The 25319-nt window shown below is 38.7% G+C and overlaps 1 long non-coding RNA gene across 1 annotated transcript in view; it reads right to left on the reverse strand.

Annotated features, from left to right (window-relative positions):
• Window positions 1–5234: 5234 nt before the first annotated feature.
• LOC114079667 (uncharacterized) overlaps window positions 5235–25319 on the reverse strand; it is a 91661-nt gene continuing 71576 nt past the window's right edge. Inside the window, exon 3 of the long non-coding RNA XR_003580511.3 lies at window positions 5235–6499. This is a non-coding gene — a long non-coding RNA (uncharacterized lncRNA). The remainder of the gene's footprint in view (window positions 6500–25319) is intronic.

A 25319-nucleotide genomic window follows, 5' to 3' on the forward strand; every position in this document is an offset into this window, starting at 1 on the left:
ATGTCCATCTCATTCCACCATCTTTCCTACCCCCATGCCCCTCTACCCTCTGCCCTTTACGCAATCACAGATCCTCCATTTTTCCCACTCCCAACCCCACCCCATTATGGATCATCATCCACCCATCAGAGAGGACATTCAGCTTTTGGTTTTGGAGGATTGGCTTACTTCATTTAGCATTATAGTCTTCAACTCCATCCATTTTCCTGCAAATGCCATAATTTTATTCTCTTTTAATGCTGAGTAATATTTCATTGTGTATATATATCACCATTTCTTTATCCATTCATCTATTGAAGGGCCTCTAGTTTGGTTACACAGTTTAGCTATTGTGAATTGAGCTTCAATAAACATTGATGTGGCTGTGTCCCTGTAGTATGCTGATTTTAAGAACTTGGGTATAGACTGAGGAGTGGGATAGCTAGGTCAAATGATGCTTTCTTTCCAAATTTTCTGAGGAATCTCTATATTGCATTCCAGAGTGGTTGTACCAATTTGCAGTCCCACCAGCTATGTATGAGTGTGCATTTTCCCCCCTCATCCTTGCTAATATTGGGGGCTTTTTTAAAGGAAGAATTTTTAAATAAAATCTAAATCCCATTGATCATTTTTATTATTGATTTTTTTTTAAAAAAAAAATGACAGTGGAATGCTTTACAATTCTTATTACACATATATACCACAATTTTTCATATCTCTGGTTGTATATAAAGTATGTTGATACCCAGTTCGTGTCTTCATACATACACTTTGGATAATGATTATATCACATTCCACCATCCTTGCTAATCCCCTGCCCCCTCCCTTTCCCTCCCAACACTCTGCCCTATCTAGAATTCATCTATTCCTCCCATGCTCCCCCTCCCTACCCCACTATGAGTCAGCCTCCTTATATCAGAGAAGACATTCGGTATTTGTTTTTTGGGGATTGGCTAACTTTACTTAGCATTATCTTCTCCATCGCCATCCATTTACCTGCAAATGCCATGATTTTATTCTCTTTTACTGCTGAGTAATTCATTATGTATACATACCACATTTTTTTTTTATTCATTCATCCACTGAAGGGCATCTAGTTTGGTTCCACAGTTTAGCTATTGTGAATTGTGCTGCTATAAACATTGATGTGGCTGTGTCCCTGTAGTATGCTGTTTTTAAGTCTTTTTGGTATAGTCTGAGGATAGGGATACCTGGGTCAAATGGTGGTTCCATTCCCAGATTTCCAAGGAATCTCCATACTGCTTTCCATATTGGCTGCACCAATTAGTAGTCTCACCAACAGTGTATGAGTGTGCCTTTTTCCCAACATCCTCGCCAACACTTATTGTTGTCTTCATAATGGCTGCCATTCTGACTGGAGTGAGATGATATCTTAGAGTAGTTTTGATTTGAATTTCTCTAGTTGCTAGAATTAAAACCAAGAATCAATAAATGGGATGGAAATGAACTGAAAAGTTCCTTCTCAGCAAAAGAAACAATCTATGAGGTGAACAGAGAGCCTACATCCTGGGAGCAAATTTTTACCCCCATATCTCAGATAGAGCACTAATCTCTAGGGTATACAAAGAACTCAAAAAGCTAAGCACCCAAAAAATCAAATAACCCAATCAAAAAATGGGCCAAGGACCTGAATAAACTCTTCTCAGAAGACGATATACAATCAATCAACAAATATATGAAAAAATGCTCAGTTTCTCCTTTTTTATCCAACTAATTCATTCAGTCTAAAGTTTGACTTTCTAACTATAAAGAAAATTTTTCTACCATGTAAGTTCTTGGATCCTGTAAATTCCACCTAAGGACTCCTTCATGGGGGTCTATGAACCCAGATTAAGAGATCCTGCACAAGAAAAATGAAATATCCTATAGGAAAATTATATCTTAATTTGCACTAACCTCAAGTTGAAATTTTTCATTTCATTCTGTTATAAATATATAACACAAATCATAGTAACATTAACACTCTTGTAACTATCACCACTAAAATTCATAGACATTTTCATATCACTTAACATTTTTTGCCCTTCTTTGGAACATGGAGGTTGGAGTATATAAGCCATGGTCCCACCAATCTCCTTTCCTACTCAGGCCCCTTCCTCACATGGGATAATTTAAATACAGCGTAAGTCTCTTTCAGCCTTCTGCTACATTACCCAAAGTTTTCTGTGTGCTGTATGATTCTATTTAGGGATTGACATGTTGATACAATTTTATCAGCACTCTCATTAAAATATATGGGAAAAACAAGACCTAGGAAATTTGTTCAAGGTCTCAGGGCTGATAACACATAAACCCTACTCAAGTCTTGATACTCACCCTGTGAGTTTTCCCCCACACAATATTGATATGAAATATCTCTAAATTTTAGTGGTGATAGCTACAAGTGTGTTATTGCTACTATATAACAGAATATATATATTCTGTTATATATTTATAACAGAATGAAATGATAATTTTCAATTTGAGGTTAGTGCAAATCAAGATATAATTTTCCTGTAGGATATTTCATTTTTCTTGTGCGGGATCTCTTACTCCGGGGTTCATAGACCCCCATGAAGGAGTCCTTAGGTGGAATTTACAGAATCCAAGAACTTACATGACAGAAAAATTTTCTGAAACAGAGTTTGACTTCTAAGTGAAAACTACTACAAAGTGGCATTTTCACCCAGAAATTACATTTTAAGCATGATGACATTAACTTAACCACGTATCTGGAGATGAGAACTTTTGCTGCCTGTTTGCATAAAAGCCTAAAATTCTGAGTTTCCAAATAATAAGATGTCATTCACTTGGGCTCATAGTAAATTAAATTTATAATAAGTACTGAATTAAGCTTACATGATCAATTCTATACTAGCTTCCCTGTGTCTGAGGGAACTGGAAGAAATCCATCAGGATGGAATATGAAAATTAACATAAATTTGCTATCACCTAACACTCAGTTCTACCAAATGACCAATTTGGTAGAACTTGAAAACTACATATGTTTACAGAGACAAGTAAAATGCACATTTTTCCAGTTTCCTCTAAAAAGAACAAGGTTTATTATTGCTGTTCTGATACCTTTAATGTTGAAAGAAGATTCTGTCATACCAGTGACCCAACCAGCAACTTCAAGTCCACATCATCAACACCAAAACATGCTCATAATTTGTAAAAGCAAATGGATCTGAGCAGTCAGCATTTGGACATGTTGCAAATATTAATACGTCCAGCCTTATTGATCATCATGAAGGTCTGTAAAGAAGAAAAAAATGTATTCTATTTTTAAAAGTGGGGCTGGATTAAGTTTTTGTTAGAGAAATCCCATTTTTCTATAGATGTTTTTTATTGACTCAGTGATGTGTTTTGCAGGGAGAAAGCCCAGGTGTACATATTAGAAAACATAGCTGGGGAGAGGTCCACAGATGTAGACAGACCCAGAGCCCTGCTGCAGGATCACAGGCTAATGATGCATTTAAGGTCTTTGAAGCACCTGGTTTCAGTCGAAACTTGCCAGGCTGGGTTTTATTCCCCCAGTTAGGCTTCCTGCTGCTCCACCATCCCTATCAAAGCTCTAAGGTTTGCAGCCAACTCTGGTGACCCAGAACTCCAAGTTCCCTGCTTCCAGCACACTGCTTTCCTCCAGCTGAGTCGGGTTTATAATCTACTGCTGCTTACCAATTTGTCCCACTCGGGGATCTTCTAAAGAGGCCTCTGGCTACAGTACAGAAGAAAGAAATGGTGGGAAGTATTACTGAGCACCTACTGTATAACTGGCACTGGCTCAAAACTCATACTGCTTCTCTCTTCTAATATTCACAGTAGTAGCAGGTAAATATTAATTGGGTGTGCTCTAGATAAAGAGCTGAACACTCAGGTAAGTTGTGTAATTTCCCAAATCTCATGGGGATACTATGGCAAAACTGGATCAAGGTCCATATGCTTCTGAAGACCATGCTTTGTTTATTCCCTCTCATAGTTACTTGAATGCCAGCATCCAAAACAATGGACAATCCACATAGAATTCAAGGTCTCCACCTACAGTGAATGTCGGCAAATGTGTACTTGTTAGAAACTAAATCTTACCAACTGGGGTTGGAATGATTTACAATGTGAGGGTAAAGAAACTTTCTGACTGGAACTTTAAAGGATGTCAAGGGTTCATGGAGAAGAAATTTTAAAGAAAAACTTTATAAACATCAGAGCCCATAAAACTATTCTCATTTTTCCATTAAGGAATATAGAATCACATATTTTGAAACATGATTTGAGTCAATCTCACACATTTCAGTTATAGGCAAGATAGATTCACCTATTTAGACTGTTTGACCCCTTGGTTGACAGTGGAAGATTGGAGCAGGAGGGAATTATCCAAATTCTGCTGTATTGTATCATAGCTTTGCATCTTGCCCTAATACTCCCCACTATTGCTGGCTGCTTTGACCTGGACACCAGAGCAACACTGTCCACAGGCTGCATGCATGAATATGTCCACTGTGTCATCCTTGAAGCAAAGGAGGACACAAAATACCATGCTTCTCAGAGGTCCCACTAAGCCTCTCTCAGGCTCCTCTCCACACCAAGGGAATAAGAAGAGGGCCTGGTCCAGAGTGACTACGTAAAGGATTCCTTGAAGGTCTCAACTTTCTCTCATGCACACTGGCAATAGGGAAAGCTAATGGAATCTGCAGAAAGTCGCTTTTAGTACATAGCCCTCTAACAGGTGGTCCTTGAGATCCTGGTCATGCAAGCAAACTAAAGAAGCTAATGCTGCTGATGTTGCTACTTCTGCAATCTGACATATAAATCCCTCCCTCTCTCAGTGGCTACTGGCACAGAACTGAGGGCACTGTAGAAAGAACACGCGTCACTAATCCAGCTGGCTGCCACTGGACAAAATGCCATGAGGGAGAGGAGACACTGCTTGGCCAAGTACTATGAGGGCCAAAATGCTATCTGCTCTGCCTATCACCACTGGACCATCCTCACAAGCATTTTTAAATAAAGCCTTCTGCCTTGAATGTCATCTCCAGATATTTTGTCTCTTGTCAACCTATCCCACTGTCCCTGAACAACTGAGCTCTGGACCTGATATCCACTTGAATGAGGAATTTATTTTTATTGGTTTATGTGTTATACTTACCTGGGAAAGAATATTCTATACCAAATACAAGTTCTAAAAACAAGATGATTTTTAAGTAAAAGTGCAGAGACTTATGACTAAAGAGGTAGTGCAAATAATTTTATTATGATCCAAAATTAAATTTTAAAAGGGAAAAAAATTAAAATCCAGTCTACCAAGTCACTCGTATTTAGGGAATAATGTCTACCCTCTGGCCATTCTGAAAGTGAACTGGACACTTTTCTAGCCACCCAAGCTCCTCCTTGCCTCATTCTATGCATTAGGAATTCTGCAAATGATTGTTCATGGTTCACAGGGGGTTGGATCACAGAAAACTAGTTGTTGATCTTTGGATGCCTGCAGGCCTGCAATCTGTGCTACAAGTTTATCCCTCCTAGGGAAAAATAATAATAATAATAGAAAAAGGGGAGGGGGCGAGGAAAGAAGGAGAAGACAAGAGGATGGAACCTGTACAAGCATCTGTAACAAGCTAATTGGACCCTTGTGGGCCACCCAGCAAGCACAAAATTAAAACAAACAGAGCTTCCCATCCTGCACTTTCAGGACCACAGCCACACCGTGTCTATCAGCTTTTCCCCTGCCTCCTCCCTTGACCTTCATTTGTAAAGAGCTTAATTATGGGTCTTGCTGAAGGATCACAAGCCAGTTTTTATCTAAAAAGAATAAGCTATTTTGCCTCCAAACTAGAGACACTGATAGAAGTTGGTAATTAGTATGACTTGTTAATGGAGTTTGGCTGTGATTAAGCAGTGATTGAGTGTGAGTTTGGTGCCTGTCAGTGGGTAAGCCTGGGAGGGTGAGAGATGTTTAATGAGACACCTGTTGTTGGGGCCCCGCTGGGGTTTGCTACAGCTGATTGGCACTTGGATGCAGTGTGCTCTGTGACGGGGGCTGGGCTTAGCTTGGCAGGTGGCTGGCATCACAGAGAGCCCACAGCTCCCTCTTAGTCAGTGATGGCTGTATTTCCCCGGCTGCCTGTCCATGACTGCAGCCGCATGTTCCCATATGATCTGGACTGACTATTGTCCTGTCTACTTCCCTTTAGGCTCTGCACCCACCCTGTGGGAGAAAGACCTCCAAGGCCCCTGATCCGTACCAAGCCCCAGGCTCTCTTCCCCTCATCCATCCCCTATGGACAGGAGAGGAAACTGAAGTCAGGTAAGTCAAATAGTATGTCCAAGTTCACACAGCTGACTCCAGGCTCGAATGGACAGCACCCCTCATGCTCAAGGACAGCACCCCTCAAACTTTAGAAAGGGTCTTTGGGAGCATGATGAAGTTCAGGGTCCAGCGAGTAGTTCTGCAGTAGAGCCTAAGACATAGCTTCATCAGGGTTTCCACATGACACTCACGCTGCAAGGCCAAGGACCATACCTGAAACACAAAGTATACGGGAGACTTTCTTGTATTTGAATCAAACAGAAACCCTCAAGAAAAGTAGCTACAGTGCATTTCAATTTTATGTTTAAGACTATATCATGCTTTTTAGAGAAGACAGAAAGGCAATGTATATTCTTTGCCTTAAAAAAAATGGAGCCTGTTGCAAAAGATGTTCTGGAACTCTCTATCTAAGCATGTGATAGAAGAATGCTGGTAGAAGCAGCACAAAAATAGAGGGGAAACCTGGAAATTTACAGAAGTCCCACACTCTGCAAACTGGCAGAAGATTTCCAGAAGGAGAAACAAACAAACAAATAAATAGGAGTTTGGTCTCAGGATGCTGCTCTGTCACAGTGCTAAGGATGCAGCTTCAACCAGCCACCCTCAGGCCCGACCTTGCTCCCACCTGTCCAAATCCATCTAACAAACCCCACCCTGTCCAGGTCAGGGACAGACCCTAGGAGAAAACAGCCTTTTGTTCTTTTGGACTAAGTGTTGAATCAAAATACAGGCTGGAAGCCCACAAAGGGACCATGGCCACCTGGGCCAAGTCAGGTTCAGGGGGAAGGGTCAGGCCTCCAGCCTGACCTTAAATATGACTCTGCTTATAATTCATGTCCTATTTCTCCCAATACTCAAATGAAACTTTTCTGAGCATAAAAGAAAATAAATTCATGACATCCATAAAAGTTTAGGACTAACTTAAGATAAACTTTATAGAACACAAAAATACCTGAAGAACAGAACAATATCAGATGTCTTCAGAACCCAACATTAATATGAAAAACAGATAAAATGATTTGGATATTTCATAATTTTTTAAATGCTATATCTTAAATTCCATAGATTATTGATTTTTTTTCCTGAGTTTTCCAGAAAACCATCTCATTTTTGGCTTCACTGACTAGAAGAAATTGGAACTGAAAGGCTTATGTCAAAGTATATTTTCCTTAAATTCAATGATCAGTCTATTCATTTATTTTTCCATAGAAATAAAATATTTACCTGATGTGGGTAATTTCATTTTGAATATGTAAAATATTGTCATAATTAACCATGTTTATACCTAATAACAGACAAAACTCAATGTGTGAGTTGTTTAAATATTTTTATATGTAGTCACTTTCTTTACATCTCATCCCATTGTAGAATAAAGTGTCTTTGGGACTATTCACATCACATGTGACATTTATAATAGAAACTATGCCCTTAGACTTCTAGAAGGATATAGAAGTTTCAGACTGGTCTCTCAATAGAGATTCAGAATATATATTTTGCATGTGAACATGGGGGATAAGGGATAGTCACATGCCAGAAGTTTACAGGAAATGTAGTTATGGCTTATGGGAAATTTTTTTAACTGTTAAAATTTTCAAGTCCCAAAAGGTGCTACATCTCAAGGATTCATATGAGAGAGGAATGTGCAAGATGCTCTATGGAAGAGTGAATAAACAGCAGATCTGCAAACAGATGGATTTGGGGGGAGAAGCCTGGTTCTGCCAACTCATGGCTGTGTAGCCTGGGACCAGTGGCATAACTTCTTTGGGCCTCAGTTTCTCCATGAGTAAGTTAGAAGCAATAACATCATTGAAAACAAGGGAAAACCTAAATAACCCTCTAGCTTTACTTGATTTTAGTGGCCTACTTTTGGTTGACTTTCTTTAAATCACTAATTTTGGAGGTCACACAACAAGGCAATACATTATTAGTCTCTCACAAACTTTGCTATAGGTAAACCCTCTGTCATGATGTAACAGTTGCCTAGGTTATTTCACTTGAAGACTACTTTTGTAGAAATCATTGACTCTTCCTTCAGTTGAGCCTCTGTGACTTCTGGTAGGGGTCAACTTGACATTAGGAGACCACTCTCTGATCATGATGACATCAACACTTTATGAACATGCAACCCATGAAGAGCCACAAAATTGATTATATATATATATATATATATATATATATATAATGATCATTTATTGGTTCTCTTCCAATCATCCTTTGCCTTGCTTTTTTAAATCCCCTCAAAAATCCTCAAACCCTATCCTGGGGAGGGAGATCTGAGAGTTAGGTCTCCCACCTTCATACTTGCTATCTTGTTTGCAAATCTTGTTGTTTCATTGATTGGCATACTGTGTGGCAGGCAAACCAAGCCTGGTCCATTAATGTTATCTTGTTCTGATCAGTGGATATAAGGTATGGAAAGTTCCTGTGGTATGTCAGACACCTGATGAAAACCAAAGTGGGTTTAACTTGCTCATTGTGTAGACAGAAACATTTCCCACACAGTGCAACCTATTAACCTGTTAAATGTCCCCACGACAGAAGCAGCTTGGGGCATATCTGTTTAGCCACTTTATACCACACAGGTAGACTTAACAAAAGCACATCTAGGTGGCCGCACCTCCCACCTGGACTATTGTCATAGACTTCCAACTAACAGTCGCCTTGATTGGACTCTTGGATACCTCTACCACAACTGTCTATCATCTACATGGAAATCAAAGTGAGCCTTTTAAAATGTAGTCAGATAAAGTCACTCTGTCTTATATTGTACAGAGTGAGAACCAAAAGTCCTGCCTGGTCCAGTCACTCATTGCCCCACTAACCACATTATTTCACTCACCTGTCGGCCACCATGAGTGATGCTTTGGTCCCCAACATAACCCATTATTCCCTAGCTATGTTGCCCTTGCCATTTTCCTAACTTAGAATGATCTTTCCTCAGCACTCAGCTCATCATCCCATCAGTTCTCTGTTCCAATGAGGGCCATGTGCAGACAATCCTACATAAGTTTGCAATCCTCCTACACTTCCCTTACCTTGCTTTGTATTCTCCTTAGCACTCATCAGCTCTAATGCATATTTAGTTGTTCCTAAGCATTAATATCTTTCTCCCTGTGACAAGGGTAAGGGTTTTGTTTTGTTTCTTACTGAATCCCTGACAATTTAAAAACTGGCAGCTACATGGATAAATGAATAGCAAACAGTGGGCTTTGTGTGACTATTGGTTGAATGACTGAATGGAATCAGTTCTAATAAAGCCTCTCTATAAAGCAAAAATCAACCTCCTAAAGGGAAGGGCATTTATTACTATGGAATGTCCCAGTGAGAAAGTATCAAAATGACTCAAACAGAGGAGAAAAATTGAAATCTGGAGAAGAAAATGATCAGGAGCAAGAAGAACTTGAACCCAGAGCCCTTTTCTTATCCTTGTTGCCCCTCCTATCAGTCCTGATGCCCCCAAAAGACTGTGGCAGAAAGTCAGGGTCCCAAACGTAGTGGGCATGTGACTGTCTGAAGCCCATTTTGGTGAATGTCACAGATTTCCTTACGCATACCATAAGGAAGAGGCAATGGCTCCTTTGCCCTATACAAGAAGAATAAAAGTCAATGACCCTGGAGCAATTCCCAGCTTTAAAAAGCCTGGAAGAAAAAGCCACCATGTGCTGACTGCCTGCTGTTCTTTGGGCACTGCTCAGTGGAGCTTTCTCTCTGACTTTGGTATGCAATGGTCACTCATTCTCTTGAGACCCTCAACCAGTAGCCTAACATTCAGCACATGCAGGATGTGTCTGTTTACTCCCACCCCAACCCCACCCAGAATAGTTACAGGTCAAAAGGGTGCAGAATCCAGAGCATCTAGACTAGATGTTGCACAGAACTTAATCTAAAAGAAGAAAAGTCTTCCTCCTTCCCCACCAGTAAGAAGCCTCCACCAATGGCAGAATGCGTGCAAACACAGGCCTCCTTGGGAATCCATGGAGTTTATTCCCAGAATGAACTTGGAGTCAAGATGGATAAAGCTTGAAAACAGAGTTGAGATGCAAAAAGGAAGTTTCTGCTATAAGCAGATGGGGTTAAGAACTGCCAGAGGCATCCAGAAAAGGGTCAATAGAGTGTGAGCAATGCAAGGGAAGAGCCAGGCAGATGAGCCCCCACCAGAGACAATGCTATATGTAGACTCACAGCTGTGACCTGAAAAGCCTGTCAGGTCATTTCAAGTGACTAAATGCTCAGTGCCTGCCATAATACTTACACTAACAAAATCATAATACATTGCATTTTCTAGTCTACATTCCAGAGTTGGGGTTTGGCCATTCTTAACTTATCTTTTCTTCTTCCAAAAGTTCCAAGTTAAAAAAAAAATCCTTTAAGCTATCATTTTCAAAAGTTATACATATCACAGATTTCCTTACAGTGAGTGTCCCAGACAAACCAGAGTGTGTGGCAACTATTATGGGCTGAATTGTGTCCTTCACAGATTTCCTTACTACTGAGTGATGGCTATTTACTGTCTACATAATCAAGAACCCAGTTCACTCCCTGAAATTGATAGAACCAGGAACTTTCAGGATATAGGCTTAAAAATGTCTACAAATATATCTATCAAAGAGTAAACACGTTGCATTACAGTACAGTGCACTTTGCTAAGCATCATTTATGTCACCTAATTTAATCCAGAGTGGTAGGTATGATTCTCTGCATTTTTGTAGATGAAAAAAGTTGGGGAAAATAGGAAGCCATGTTAATCTGTTAGGGCCACTAAAACAAAATATCTAGATTGGGTGGCTTAATAAAAAGAGATTTATTTCTCACAGCTCAGGAGACTGGAAGTCCAAGATCAAGGCATTAGATGTATGAGGTCTGTCTCCTTAGCTTGCATATAGCTGTCTTCTCATTGTCTCCTCAGTGCTCATATCTCTGTGCACATATATCTCTGATGTCTCTGTGTGTGTCCAAAGTTCTCTTACAAGGGAACCAGTTAGGCAGGATTAGAGCCCACCTTAACAGCTTTATTTCAACTTAATCCTGTCTAATGCATGCATAGGCTGAGGGACTAGGAGCAGGACTACACCATATTTGCAATAAATTTGGATGTTGAAGGACACAATTCAGCCCATAATAGTTGCCACACACTCTGGTTTGTCTGGGACACTCAGTTGAAGTTCATTGTCCCAATGTAATTATTAGATGTACTCTTTCTCCATTTTTCCCCAAACTCTTCCTGTTTGAATAATCAATCCTATGCCTACTCTACTGTGACAATAGGATTAGTAAAACATCTCAAGAACAGAAAAGGAGATGGAGTTCAAATTCTATTCTATTCGCCAAATCTTCCTGCTTCCTTATGCCCCTCAAATACATCCTTTGAACAAATATGTTCCCTCACCATGGAGAATCCATGCTTACCCTGGCCCTTTACAGGGTGTGTGTGAAGAGAGCCACAAGTCTCAGTGACTTGGTAGGCAATGGGCAGGAGACATGTCTGGCCATTTTGTTTCTTGCCAATTTCAGAATGAAAAGTAGCTTAGCTGGATGAACGGGAACAGATTGGTCCTCTTCTTTCAGTTCTCATTTTAGGTTTAACTTATCACATTTTACTACACCCTTTTGTTCCAGAATTAAAAACAAAAGCAAATGCCTATATCCAGGAGGACGCCTTGAAAGTACCTGCTGCACCTTGTGGATACTCCAGTCTGAGCTCTGCCAGGCTTCTGTCATTGTTTATTCTCCCTCCTGGAGGGCCCAGCAGCATATGATGCTTCCCTCACCTCTTCAATGTCTTCTGCGTCACATGCAGGGAGACTCCCCTCTCCTGGGGTGTATGTGCTGGCCCCTCACTGGGACTGTATCATCTGGCAGATTACAGACTGCAGACTGCTGGCTCAGCCTCTGTTGAGAGCCAGCTTAGTCTTTTAACAGTTCATTCAGTGGGGAAGGAAAAATGGTCCCCCACCACTGGTAATGAGATCAATCTCATATAGAAGAGGAGGAGGAACACTTCTACCAAAACCCACAAATATGTAGGTGGTCCAAATTTGATGACTTGACTTAGTCTACCCCAATTTATCATGATAAAATGAAAATAATATAATAACATCCAAATGGTGAGTACTTGCCATGTATTAGGTTTTGTGCCAAGATCTTTAAAACTATATTTTAGTCAAACCATGCAACCTCAAGGTTTGATTTGGATGCAGTGAGCAGCAAATTTAAACTTGGGTCTTCCTGTGCCTCTACAGCAATTGTAGTATGGTGCCTCTTCCAATTTGTTTTGCAAGCACTGTTAGGGCAATCTTCCTAAAATTCATATTAATGTGCATTACACATTCATTAAAATTAAAGCAACTTTTGCATTAAAAAATCATGAACTTCTTATGCTCCCAAAGAATCTCAACAAAACATTAATAAATGCTCTACCCTGACCTTTCTCCATTTTGGTTCTTAGTGTTGGAGATGTTGGGTTGTATTGGAAACGTCAGGTTCCTTAGTGCAGGACTTTTCCAAGTCTTCAGAAAGTTCATGTTAATCGTGAATCTCCACAAGAACACAGCACAGAGTATTTCCCAGATGCCCAGATGAAGTACCTCATGGAAACCTTTCTCTGAAAAACCTCACGAAATCTGGTCACTTAGACAACACCCTCCATGAAATGCTGCCTTCTTTCTTATTGTCTCAAGTCTCCATCTAGACTTCCCTCCCCTGCCTCGTCATTTCTCCCTTGTTGTGCAGCATGAACATTTCCCTTCCAAATGGATAGTTGGAACCTGCCACAAATGCTGGCCCAAACTCAAATTCTCCCTCCCCATCAAGGTTGCCCTCCTACTCCTTCAACTCCAAGTCTTAGGCCAAACCTTACATCCCTCCCTTCTTCGATGGCAACATCCTTTTCATTAGTGCAATTCATTCTAGCTATTTAGTAAGCACCTGACCCATGCCCTAATTGTGTGCAAAGCATGTATTAATAAAACAACATGCCCAGGGTTGTTTCATTTTAATGCTGAAATGGTTCTGTGCTTACTAATCTTAACTTCATCAACTAGATTGCAAGCTTCATGTTTGTGTTTTTGGTGGGTTTTTTTTTTTGCCTTTATTTAAACCAGCAGCATCTGACACTGAACTGGGACCATAACTCACCAGTCTGGCCATAACCTTCCCTGTCATTCTAGCCTTGCTACAGAATGATCAATATTCCAAATTGCCTGGGACTTATGGTGATCTTAGTATTGAAAGTTCCATCACAAAGGAACCCACTCAGTGCCAGGAAACCAGAAAAGTTTGACCTACTCAAGCATAGATTAGAATTTTACATTCTAAATATTTATCCTGTGCCTGAAATGCCTTCACCCCATGGCTAACCACTCAAAGGCAGGTTCAAATGTTTATTCCTTTATTAAAAATTCTCTTCTCACATTCCTGATATGATTCTTCTCTCCGATGATTTTAACCAAGTCACATGGCTTGGCATCAGAGCTAACAACCTATTGACCCATGGTCTTATTCTCAGTACAGCTGCCACCCCTGGGTGATTGATTGATTTTTCAGTACTTGGAATTGAACCCCGGGCATCATACATGCAAGGTAAGTGCTCCACCGCTGAACTACACATCTAGTCCCTTTTACGATTGGTAACTTGTACAGTCTAGCCCCAAACTTGCAATCCTCCTGCCTCAGCCTCCCCAGGGGATTACAGATACACTCTGGATGATTCTTAAAGGCAAGATACTTGACATGTATGTACATCCATATTTCCCCTGAAAGCCCAGAACTACAGGTTCATCACATGGGCAGGCACTCAGTTGGCTTATTGAGTGGTTCTGATCCTTGGACCCAGTAGAGAACAGCCTTGCATTGTACTTCTGTACAATGGAGATTCCAAAACCAATTGTACTCATTCCACTACAGCTGTAAAATTTAGCAAATAACAGTGAAATCTTCAACTGGTAGAACAGTGAGCTTCTCTGAACAATGGCTGGGGTTTGTATAGCCCATTAGATGTACCTTAGAATTTTTTTTTTCCAAGAGACAGACACCAGGCTTTACTGATATATGCAGAAAGGAGTTAGCCACGGAGCGGAGTGCCTGGGAATGGAGACAGTTATCATACAACTATGCTAGGTCATTCAGAATAGTTATCATTACAAATTCTGCCTGGGAAATTGCAGAGGCCCTATTTTAAAAATGAATATAGAGTTGAAAAGGAATTTTGACAAGTCAGATTCACCAAAGTCAAAGTAGGCCACCCTGACTTAAGCTGTCAATAAGGTGTTAGGGAAGATACTGGGAGATTAACACCTTTTCAGGGTGACCCAGCTGTTCTCTTGAAGGTGATAACTTGCAATCAGGCACAGGATGGAGAACAAAGAGGAAGGGGGGCGGAGTGGGGAGCTTTCAAATACAAGCATCCCTGAAGTTCCTACTTATTTTTTTTAAATGACATATTTTTAAATCTTAGTAGCATTTCCAACCTTTATCAACTACAAGAAAGAAAAACTTTCATTGGTTATTTTCCTCCTGTTTATATTATCTGACACTGATTTTTAGACAGCTGCTGTATAAGAAGTCCCTCTCTTGATAATGAAAGAATTTCTTTTTCTTCAAATATATATAAGTGAATTTTTTAATTTATATTAAATTTATTATAAATTTATCTGTTATATATTATTTAAATATGTATGTATTACATAAAATATTTGTATTTTGTATATATTGTGTATGCATTATATATTATTTTGTGGATGTATTTATGTACATAGTAAATTTTATATAGTTGATGGAAACCAATTCCCATCCAAATACCTTATGTTTCATTACTAAGGATATTAAGTGTGCCATACTGGGAAAAGCCATGGAAACCATTGTGCTTGCCCTGCACATCTAATGATGAAGTTCCTCTAAATTCACAGGCAAACTGAACTAGTCAAATACTCAGGGGCTTAGCTTCTCACAAGCCAGCTAAACAATTCATTAAAATGAAGGACTTGTATTTCCATGATCCAGTTGTATTTTTAGCTACATGGAGGTTCAGCAAACATAATAGACTCTCATGTCACTTTTACAGTTTGCATGAAAATAGAATCCAGTATGAGGCATCTGCTTTCCAAATGTTTAGCTACACTGTGCACTTCGGAATTCAGTTATCAGTGTTTCTCCAGGTTTTAACATCTCTGTCTTTAATCTGAAGCTCCACATATCACATGGGCTCACCTGTACAATTCCAGTTTCCCCTCCTTGCACACCTGACCTCCAAGGAGGTAGCCATTTAACATGCCCTCACTCCCACTGAACAATACAGAGCCTTATCCAGGCAGCCTGCAAACTTGAGAAAACTTTCCCTGGTCTAAAATACTGCCCTGACTGAACAATGGAAATTTTTATTTGGTTATAGGTAAAAAAGAAAAGGGAAGATATGAAAAATTAAAGAAAATGAAGTAAAGAACAAAATAAGCAATACAAGCAGTAAATATGCAATGGTATGTTTTATGATTCTTTCTTGATATTCTTTCTAGAGCTTTTATTACCAAATGTTTTAAATGAACACTTATTAAGTCAAACAGAATCTGCATCTTCCCTTGGTAACAGCTAAGAATACATTTCTGGACTTCCAAAAATATTTACATAGTCTTATAGTTAGTTAATCATGAAGTAACATGAATACTTCTAAAATATAAAGAGTCAATTAGATTTTTTTATATAGGAAGAAGAGATTTTTTTTAAAAAATGCTTAATCAGCAAAGAGTTAAAATATTACTGGATTCTAGCCCCTAGTTCTGCTAGAGGCTAGCTTCTGGAATATAAGCAATCAGGCCTTCTCCTGGAGAATCAATTTCCATACCAGCACATGGAAGGAGGTAGATCAAATTAGCCTTAAGATCCCTTACAGTCCTCATAGCCCATTGGTCTAAAAAAAGAAAAACAAGAAGTTAATTAGTATTAATTAGCATATTATTTTCTCTTATGGACATCACATCTTGGAAGGAACTAGAGAATTAAATTTTTAATTAGAAAGAAATAAATATCCATTGTAGGAAAGCAGAAAATAATGTCAATCCCTCTCCCCTAAAAAATACCAAAACCCTAAAATCCTCATCTTCTATAATAACCATTCCCTACAACTGTAGGATTTATTTTTTGGAATATGTTCTACACAAGCATATAAACATATACATATACACAAACACATACATATATCAATGAGATACTGTACCTCAGTTTTAAGGCCTACTGCATAGGGAGTGAGGAATATTAATTGGTATAAATCTTCTAGGGACCAATTTATGTATCCAAAGTCCTAGAATTACAGGTGGCAATCACACTTTGATCTGGCAACTGCAGCGCTAACAAAGTAATTGAGTGAAGGATATATAATGTGTGCAAAGTATTCATCAAAGTACTGTTTAGACTTAGTTAATAAAATGGAAACAAACTAAATGTCCAAAATTCAGGGTCCTGCCAGGTAAATTCAAACAATGGACCATGGAGGTGCCTTTAATAACCACACCCAGTGTATTTAGGAAAATGAGAAGCTCTGTAAGACCAGTATTTGAGTCATTTCCTCCAACAACCACAGGTAAGGGAGCTCACTGAACCGCTTGCTTTAGATGCCACAATAAAGCTGCTGGGATGGCACAGCCCCGATCTGGGCTGCTGACAACAATCCCAGGCTCTCCATATGCTCTGCAGCATCCAGAAATGGCAGGCTAACATTTCCCTCCTGCTGGCACTGGTGGGTTTGCTGCAACTGTCACTGTTCAGCCCTCACTCTGCTCCCTCTCCCAAACCTTTTGCCCACTCCTACCAAAGGTGGAGAGAGAGAGTTCTTGAGGCTAAAACTTTAACCACCTGTTGGGTGGTTAAAGAAAGGAAGGTTTAGGACCTTCCTTTCTTTGGGGAGGGGCAGGGTGGATGCAGCAGGAGGAGCAGAAGGCAGAGGCAGCAGGCAGAGCAGGGGAGGTGTGGGAGTGCACAGGGACATCCAGCAGAGAGAAGGAGGGTCACAGAAAGAGAGGAAACCAAAAGAGAAGGCTCAGGGCTAGGGCAGGAAATGGAAGCAGTACTTACCAAATAATCACAAAGAGCAGGAAAAGAAGATGTGTCCTTTTGTGTGTGTCCTTCTTTCTGATAATGCGACCAGTGCTTTAATCAAGGAAACCCAGGTGCAGTCAACCAGGAGCTGAACTGCTGGCTCATGCCCAGGAAGGAAAAAGTTTCCTTCCTTCACTTACTCTCTTCCCTTCTTTTTCCATTGTCCTTTTGTGATTCTCCAGATCCATTTACACCCTCCCATTGCTTCAATTTGTTTGTCTTCATCAACCTGCTAACCATCCCAGTGGCTTGGAATAGTATTAAAAAATGAGAAACCAGCTGAGAAAAGAGGGAGCTGGGACACCTGTACAGGCTGAGGATGCATACAGCAATTCACCTATCCTCACCCTTTTCTTCAACCTGCCCATCTTTGATATGGACGATTGCAGATTAAGGGAGTATGAAGGTGTCCCACTGTCACTTCTTCATCCTCTACTTATGGCTGGTATTGGGTGCTGTCTCCTTCAGGTCATAACTTTATTGTTCTGGTACCTCCTAACTAACTCAATGTACCTGCCATCTCTATGCTCTCAATAATACTATTTATTGCTATGATTTAAAATCACACTCAACATCTAACTTCTTCTCTAAGATGAAGCATAGTTTTCCTCAACATCTCTATATTTTCCAAATGTGATATATCATTTCCCTTTAAAGTGGGATAATTAACAATTAATTGACTTCTAATCAATGGACATAATTTGACATGCAATCAAAAAATAGAATAAAAGCCTGTTCCAACATCCTCCTTGGCAGCCTGGTAGTACTCTTCTGTATCTAGACACCAGGGACCATGGGGAGAGGCTCCTTTTTTGTGGGTCTGGTGCTTCCATACTGTCCCTGGCCTTCCAAGGATCCTGGTTTCTTAACTAGGGGTGATAAAATAGAGAAGAAAAGTCCTGGTGCAGCACAAACCTAATGAAAATATAAATGGCCACATTTTCCTATGATGGGGGATGGAGGGAGTTCACAACACCACTCTAAGGTGGAAGAAAATCTTTCAATTAACTGAGAACCTACTTGCCAATAACTATGCTGGATGCCTCACTCTCACTAGGAAACTTTATCTCACCAGGTACTGAAGACACAGCTCCTATCCTCAAACTATTTTCTCTGTCACACAGATAAACCATTCACACAGTAATTGTCTTATGGATCCAGGCAAGCAGCATCTATCTGCAAGAGTGTCTTGTAAACAGATTCAATACCAGAAAAGCATGAATTTATGAGAATAAAAATGGTTCCTGTTTATTCAGTGCCTACCACAGGCCAGATCTTATGCCAGTCCCTTTAAAACTCCAGGCTGCAAATATAAATATTGACTTCACAGATGACAATAAGATATGAGATTTACAGTGATGATCCAGCACACTGTGGACTTTAGCCATGTCTTCTGCCTCATCAGAGATGTTAAATGAAGAAGGTAAATCAAATGGCTTTTAAAACCAGTGATCCATTGGCATATAGGATGCCTACTTATTAACACAAGTTATTAATTCTCATTTTCAAAACATTTTAGATGAAGTGGAGTTTAATAAAACCAAACAACAATAATTAGTCTTATTGGTTTAAAGTGCTCCACTCTACAATATAATTAATAGTAAGTAATATTTTAATGTAGTTGATATTTAAAACATGAGTTACTATTATTGTGATATTTGTAACTTGTAGGTAATTCTATAAATCATGCCATTTAGTAACCTATATGAGAGATTCTATTATTGGGCTCATATTACAGCTGTAGAAACTGAGGCACACATAGATAATTGCACAGTTTAAATCTGGGGAATAGCAAAGGTTTTTAGAAGCTCCCAGAGTCCTAACCCATGACCAGGCCATTTAGTTTTTAGTTGATATTTTTAATATGGAAGTTACATTTTTAAAAAACCCTCTAGGGCAGGTTTCACTTAAGTTAAAATCTAGTTGAACTCAAACTGGGTATTATTTTTTTTTTAATTTCTGATCATCAATAAGCAAGTTAACTGCTCCTTTTTCTAAAAGGTTTCTATAAAGAAGTGTTCATTTATCAAAATGCTTTCTTAAAAACTACTAGCCTGTGTTTAAACCACCAAAGCTGACGTTAAACAGGAGAGGAGGAGAATGTTGCTTCTTTTACAAATCGTCCTTTGTTTGCAGTTCTGACACCTGTGAAAGTCAGAATTGTCACTTTCTTGCATTGTTGCTCCACTCACGCCCGCTCTGGGATCTTGCATCAGAGCCTTTACTTGGAACAGGTTGGTGGCCCTGGCTTGGCATCTGCCCTTGGTGCTGCCTGAAGGAGAGCCATGGAGTCTGACAGGCTCCTGGGGAGCCTCCTCACTGCCTGATGAAGACATCACAGACCAAAGGGAATGTTTAAACCATGCTGGCTGCTTTGCATCCCCTAGAATGCAAACCTCTTTGTTTTGCCTCTGGGTTTACCTCCTGCCTAGGAATCTGGAAGTGGCTCCTAAGCCAGTTGCCAATGATTTGGACTGTTGCCATTTTATTTCCAGGCGCTGAAAAATGCTTTACATGGCAAAATGGTTTAAGGTTCCCCCAATTTTTCCTCTGAAAATTGCCATTTATTCCATCCCAAGGTCGGTCTCTTCCTAACTACCTTCCCGGTCTATCCTGTGTGTTGATGGGTACCTCCAACTTGCTGTGGATCTCAAGTCAGGGCTAAGGCTTTATCAGGCTCTATGTGCAGAAGCTTCCACATCTCCAAGCTAAGCGGAGGACAAGAGATTCTGAAATTTTGCAGAAGGAATTTTTGCTAAATTTGAGACTCAAAATAAGAAAAATCTGATTTTTTTCCTCAACAATTTTCTCACCTGAAAGACGTTGGAGCACAATGACTATAACCTTCATCTCACAGTGAACATTTTTATGCTTGAATAGATTTTTAAGACCCAGAAACCTGCATATCACTGTACAATTCCAGAGGTAGAAAATGAAGTTTAAGAAGCTTTCCTAAGAAAAGTGAGGCTAAAAATAAAATTGAAAAAAGAAAATAAATAAATAAAAAATAGGAGTGTTCTCTCTTAACATCTGCTACACTAAAGACAAATATATGATATTTCAGAATGGTCTGGATTCACATACATTAAGTTGAAAGTTAAAGCAAGTTAGCCTTAAGCCTAAATAAAAAACTTGTTTACCTCAAACACTGAGAAAGGTCTTTGAAACAAAAGACCTTTCAGGCTTATGTTATCTAGCAGACTATAACAATTCTCTCCTTCATAAATACAAATTCTTGGTAAAAGTTCGAAACCAATTATGCTTTCTGGACGTTTGTGCACCTCTTTCAATAAACAAGCCACCTTCTGCATTCCCATATGTTTCAACTCATTCATATTGACCTTGGCAAGTAACTCAATTTAGAAAATTTTAGTGCATTCCCACTGAGATCCCCATCTCTAAGTAATTATCACTTTGCACAGGCTAGATTAGAAAGTCAAGGTGTTTTTTTTCCACCCCTGGTGATTCCCCTGTGTTTTCTATAGAGCACTTAAGATTTTCTGGTTGAAGTCCATTTCTGTGTATTTCTTGCTAGCTAAACCATAAGCTTCATGAGAGTAGGAATGGTTTCTTGACTGTGAGGGTTATATTCCATTTATTTATAGTCTTCTCAGCACTTTGCATACAGTAGTTATTCAATAAATTTAAGCTGAAGGACCCGGGAATTCCTCTTCTCTAGTAGTATATCCTATAGATATATTGATACAAGTTCAAAGCACATGCTACTATATATTGTTTCTAACAATGAAAATTGGAATATAAATGAATCTCTACCAACAAAAGAATGGAAAAAGAAACTTTCATATCCTGCAAGTTAAGACTTCATATATTAAAAAAAAATCTGTAATACAAGGATTCAGGAGGCTAAGGAAGGAGGATTATAAGTTCAAGGCCAGCCTTGGCAATTTGGTGGGACCCTATCTCAAAATGGATTTTTTTAAGTGACTGGGGATATAGATAAATGGTAGAGCACCCCCTAGGTTCAGTTCCCAATACTGCAAAAAGAAAAACAATCATACACCTGTGCACCTGATAACAAGAGCAAATTAGAAAAATAAGATGTGGGAAAGAATCTATGAAATTGATAGAAAGTTAAAATGGAAAGTTGCAGAATAACATGTGTAGTATGCTTCCATTTTTTTAAAAGAGAGAGAGAGAGAGAGAGAGAGAGAATTTTTTAATATTTACTTTTTAGTTTTCGGTGGACACAACATCTTTATTTGTATGTGGTGCTGAGGATCAAACCCAGCACTGCGCACATGCCAGGTGAGCGTGCTACCGCTTGAGCCACCTCCCCAGCCCTGCTTCCAATTTTTAACAGGCATACATATATACTATATTATGTGTTGTAACATAATTTTCCTGAGTATCCAAAGTTTTCATGGGAAAATACCTCTGAGAAATTGGACACACATTATGTATTTCTATGTTATTCTTTACATTGAGTATATATGTCTATATAATAAAAGGTTAAGAAAAAGAAATGTTTTCTAAATGAATGAATAAAATTTGAATGAATAAAGTCTACATAATTAAACTGTTAATTCTATATATCTATTCTGGTTATGAGGAAATACTGATGAAATCAGTTGTCCCTTAGCAATAGACTCATAACAAGACAAGAAAGGTATTTGCTAAAGGGCAACCCAGCAGCATGCAAATCACCCTCTCCTAGGAGTCTGTAGACTAAACTACTGATTCACCTACTCCTCCCCAACTTTTGTGACCATATAGCTTCTGTACACCTCACTCTACTTATTTATAAAGTGAGGTTGGGTGAATTAAATGATCCCCAAACTCCCTTTGAATTCTAGGTTTTTCACCACTCTTTTGAGAGAGAGAGAGAGAGAGAAAGAAAGAGAGAGGTAATGAGGGTCATCAGATGGCCAAAGCATTAGAGATGTTAGTGACACTGCTATTAGAACACAGGCAGTTAACAGGATCTGACAATGAAAAAAAAAAGGAGCACTTAGAAGGTTAACATTCATTTTATGCTTTGCCTCGTGATATAAATTTAAGCTTTCATCTGCATTCAACCCTACATAACATCCTATAAGACAAGGGAACACTGTTTACGGCATGGCATTTCAAATATCCAGATGATGGTCCATTTGGAATAGATTACAACTCTGCTTTCTGTCATCAAGCATTCTCAAACCCATATTGCATCCATATGGAGCCAAGGACCATTTGTTTGTCCAGTTTTCTTTCATTTGGTGGGAAAAGAAAAATAATGGCGCAACAGTTTGGTGTGGAAATTTTTCTTAATATTCTTTTCTACTGACTATTCTAGATTGAAAACGAAATAAATTATATATAATGATTTATCAATCAATTTAAAAAGTTAAGTCATCAATAATGCTACAATGGAAAGGAACCTGAATCTTAACATGAAATGTCAACTCCTGTCTCAGAAACCATATAAATACATGGATTTTACTCCAAATATGTTACAGATACAAGAGCAGTAGAAACACTCAGATATAGTTTAATGAGAAGAGCTTTTTAAAAGTTTTCACCTTAAAAATAATAATAATAAAGCAACTTCTTTGAATCATGATTCAAACCCATTAAATGCAAAAGTGGCCAAAGGTTTTCATTGTCTCCAGTGATTATTATATACAGTTCTTTTTATGTTTTCTGATAGGGGATTTTAATTAGGTCTCTGAAAGGACAAATTCATTTCTTAGCCAACTTTGAAAGGTGTTCCCCACTTAATTCTACTTGAAAATCCATACAGAGTTTTTCACTTAGCAGTTTGCAGAATGATATCTATAGCATTCTATCTCTCACTCACATGCATTTAGTTTTCATTACTCAAATATTTCTTATTTCCTTTTTAAAAGTTATTTAAAAAATGAACTGGTAAAACTGCAATGATAGTTTTGAGAAATAAAATACTTTTGAGTGAGAAGCATGAAAAGAAGGATTGCCCCTCGGAATAAGGATTTCAGCAACAATTGTTAGAGAGAATTATGGAACTCGGGCCAGCAAAATGGTGACCATATGCATTCTTCTCTGATAAGATTTTGCCTTCCACAAATTCTCCTTCTTTTTTCCATTATACTACTCTCCCCAAGTACATTCTTATTTCCCTTTCAATTCACTAGGAAACCCTCCTATCCACTGTGAAATCTCAAACTGGATCAGGCTTCTTCATCTTAGCAATGCAATTTTTTCAACTCCATTGAAACATACCTAAATGGAGTAGCCCATACTAATCTGTAGATACTACAAAAGCTAGACTGTCAAGGTAAGAACTAAGTGCAAGCTCTTGAGAGTAAAACCATAGATCCAAGAAAATCATCCCCTTTTCTGCCTTTGACAGATCCTACTAATCAATTCTGGCACTCATTTACTCAAGGTTCAGTCAAAATTTTACAATTCTTACTACTGGATATCAGACAGCCATTTTCAGTGGACTGGAGTTGGCCCAAAAGGCAGAAACTGTTTGGCATCATCACCTTATTCCCTGAAGGCAAAACAACACTCAGATAAGCACTGATAGCTACTAAAGAAAATGTGGGAGGCAGATGATAGGTGGCAAGTTACCTTATCACAGTCAAACTACAACATAGTGGGATCATTCAGTAAACTATGACAATACTCCACCATGTATCCATGGAGCTGAACCCTTCTGGTTCAGGACTATGAGGACGGAAGTGGCCATTATCCACCTATAACACTCTCCTTGAAAACAATTAATTTCTTCCATACTAAACCATTTATTTTTACACAGTTAAGGTATTCAACTGAACTATTTTATACATTTAAACAAGGTAGAAAAAATAAGTTGCCACTGTGTTGAATGCCACACTTACACAAATTTTTTTCTCATCCAGTTATGAACTTGTAAGAATTTATTCAAATGTATTGTTAAGAGCATGTAGTATTCCCTTATAATGAAAAACTGTGCATTAAAAAACATTTCAGCAAAATTTATTAGTCATCTAGAATTTGGGGAAAACTTTTTGACCTTGTATAATTTTACCTTCTCTCCAGGTCATTGTATTTAATTTACAAACTTGTTACATAGGAACTACAGTCTTCCATATGCAAATAACCCATTGGAATCAATGACACGGGTGGAACCCAAATTGCCTAACTTTTGAGAAACAAGCCAATTGTTGAAATTTATGAAGATGAATCATCCCTTTACAATGACTTAGATTTGTGATATTTTTTCCCATCACCTCACCCCCATCTGTACATACCCATTAATTCAGGAATCAAATTATTCTTGTTTTATTCATTTCAGGGTATTAGTCACACTGTCCTTATTCCTCCTGCATGATTTTGACACATTTTTCCAAATTATTTGGTAATTTTCTTCTCCTTCAAAATTTGAAGTTAGCACTAGTTTGCTCTCAGATCAAAGTTTCCTAAAATATAAAATTTCCTTTATTTGTAACAAAGTTTGATCAATCCAAACAATTTGTGCATGATTATTTACACAAGAAAAGACACTAGTCTTTCTGCCCACAACACAACAGATATGGCCCAATCAAGATCAAACCCTTGGCAGCTTTGACATACACAGCAGTCTCATTTCATTTACTAGGTAATTAACCTTCTATTAATTTTTTTCTAGAAGTTCAATTTAATACCAGAAGGATTAAGTCTTATGACGTACAAAGTAGTTTAGAAGTGTCAGGATCCTATGAATCTGATAATAAAAACTGTGATTCTTCTACTTTTGGTACTGCTTATTAGGAATTTATAATACAATAAAATTTCAAATTCTGAATTTATTTTATTCATCAGGAGTTGGACCCTAATCTCTTCAAATCATTTTGAGGCATTTGGATTTAGTGATTGACTTGAGATGAAAAGTTTCTGGATTTCTCCTGAAAGAATTCCCCACGCAAAGACACTTCGCCTGGAGAATTCCAATTTTATTGCAAAAAGCTGTGTGCTTATATAGAACTAAGGGGGAGATGGTAGGGCTTAG

The sequence above is a fragment of the Marmota flaviventris genome, chromosome 2, assembly GCF_047511675.1.
Source record: "Marmota flaviventris isolate mMarFla1 chromosome 2, mMarFla1.hap1, whole genome shotgun sequence".
In the NCBI taxonomy this organism is placed as follows: domain Eukaryota; kingdom Metazoa; phylum Chordata; class Mammalia; order Rodentia; family Sciuridae; genus Marmota; species Marmota flaviventris.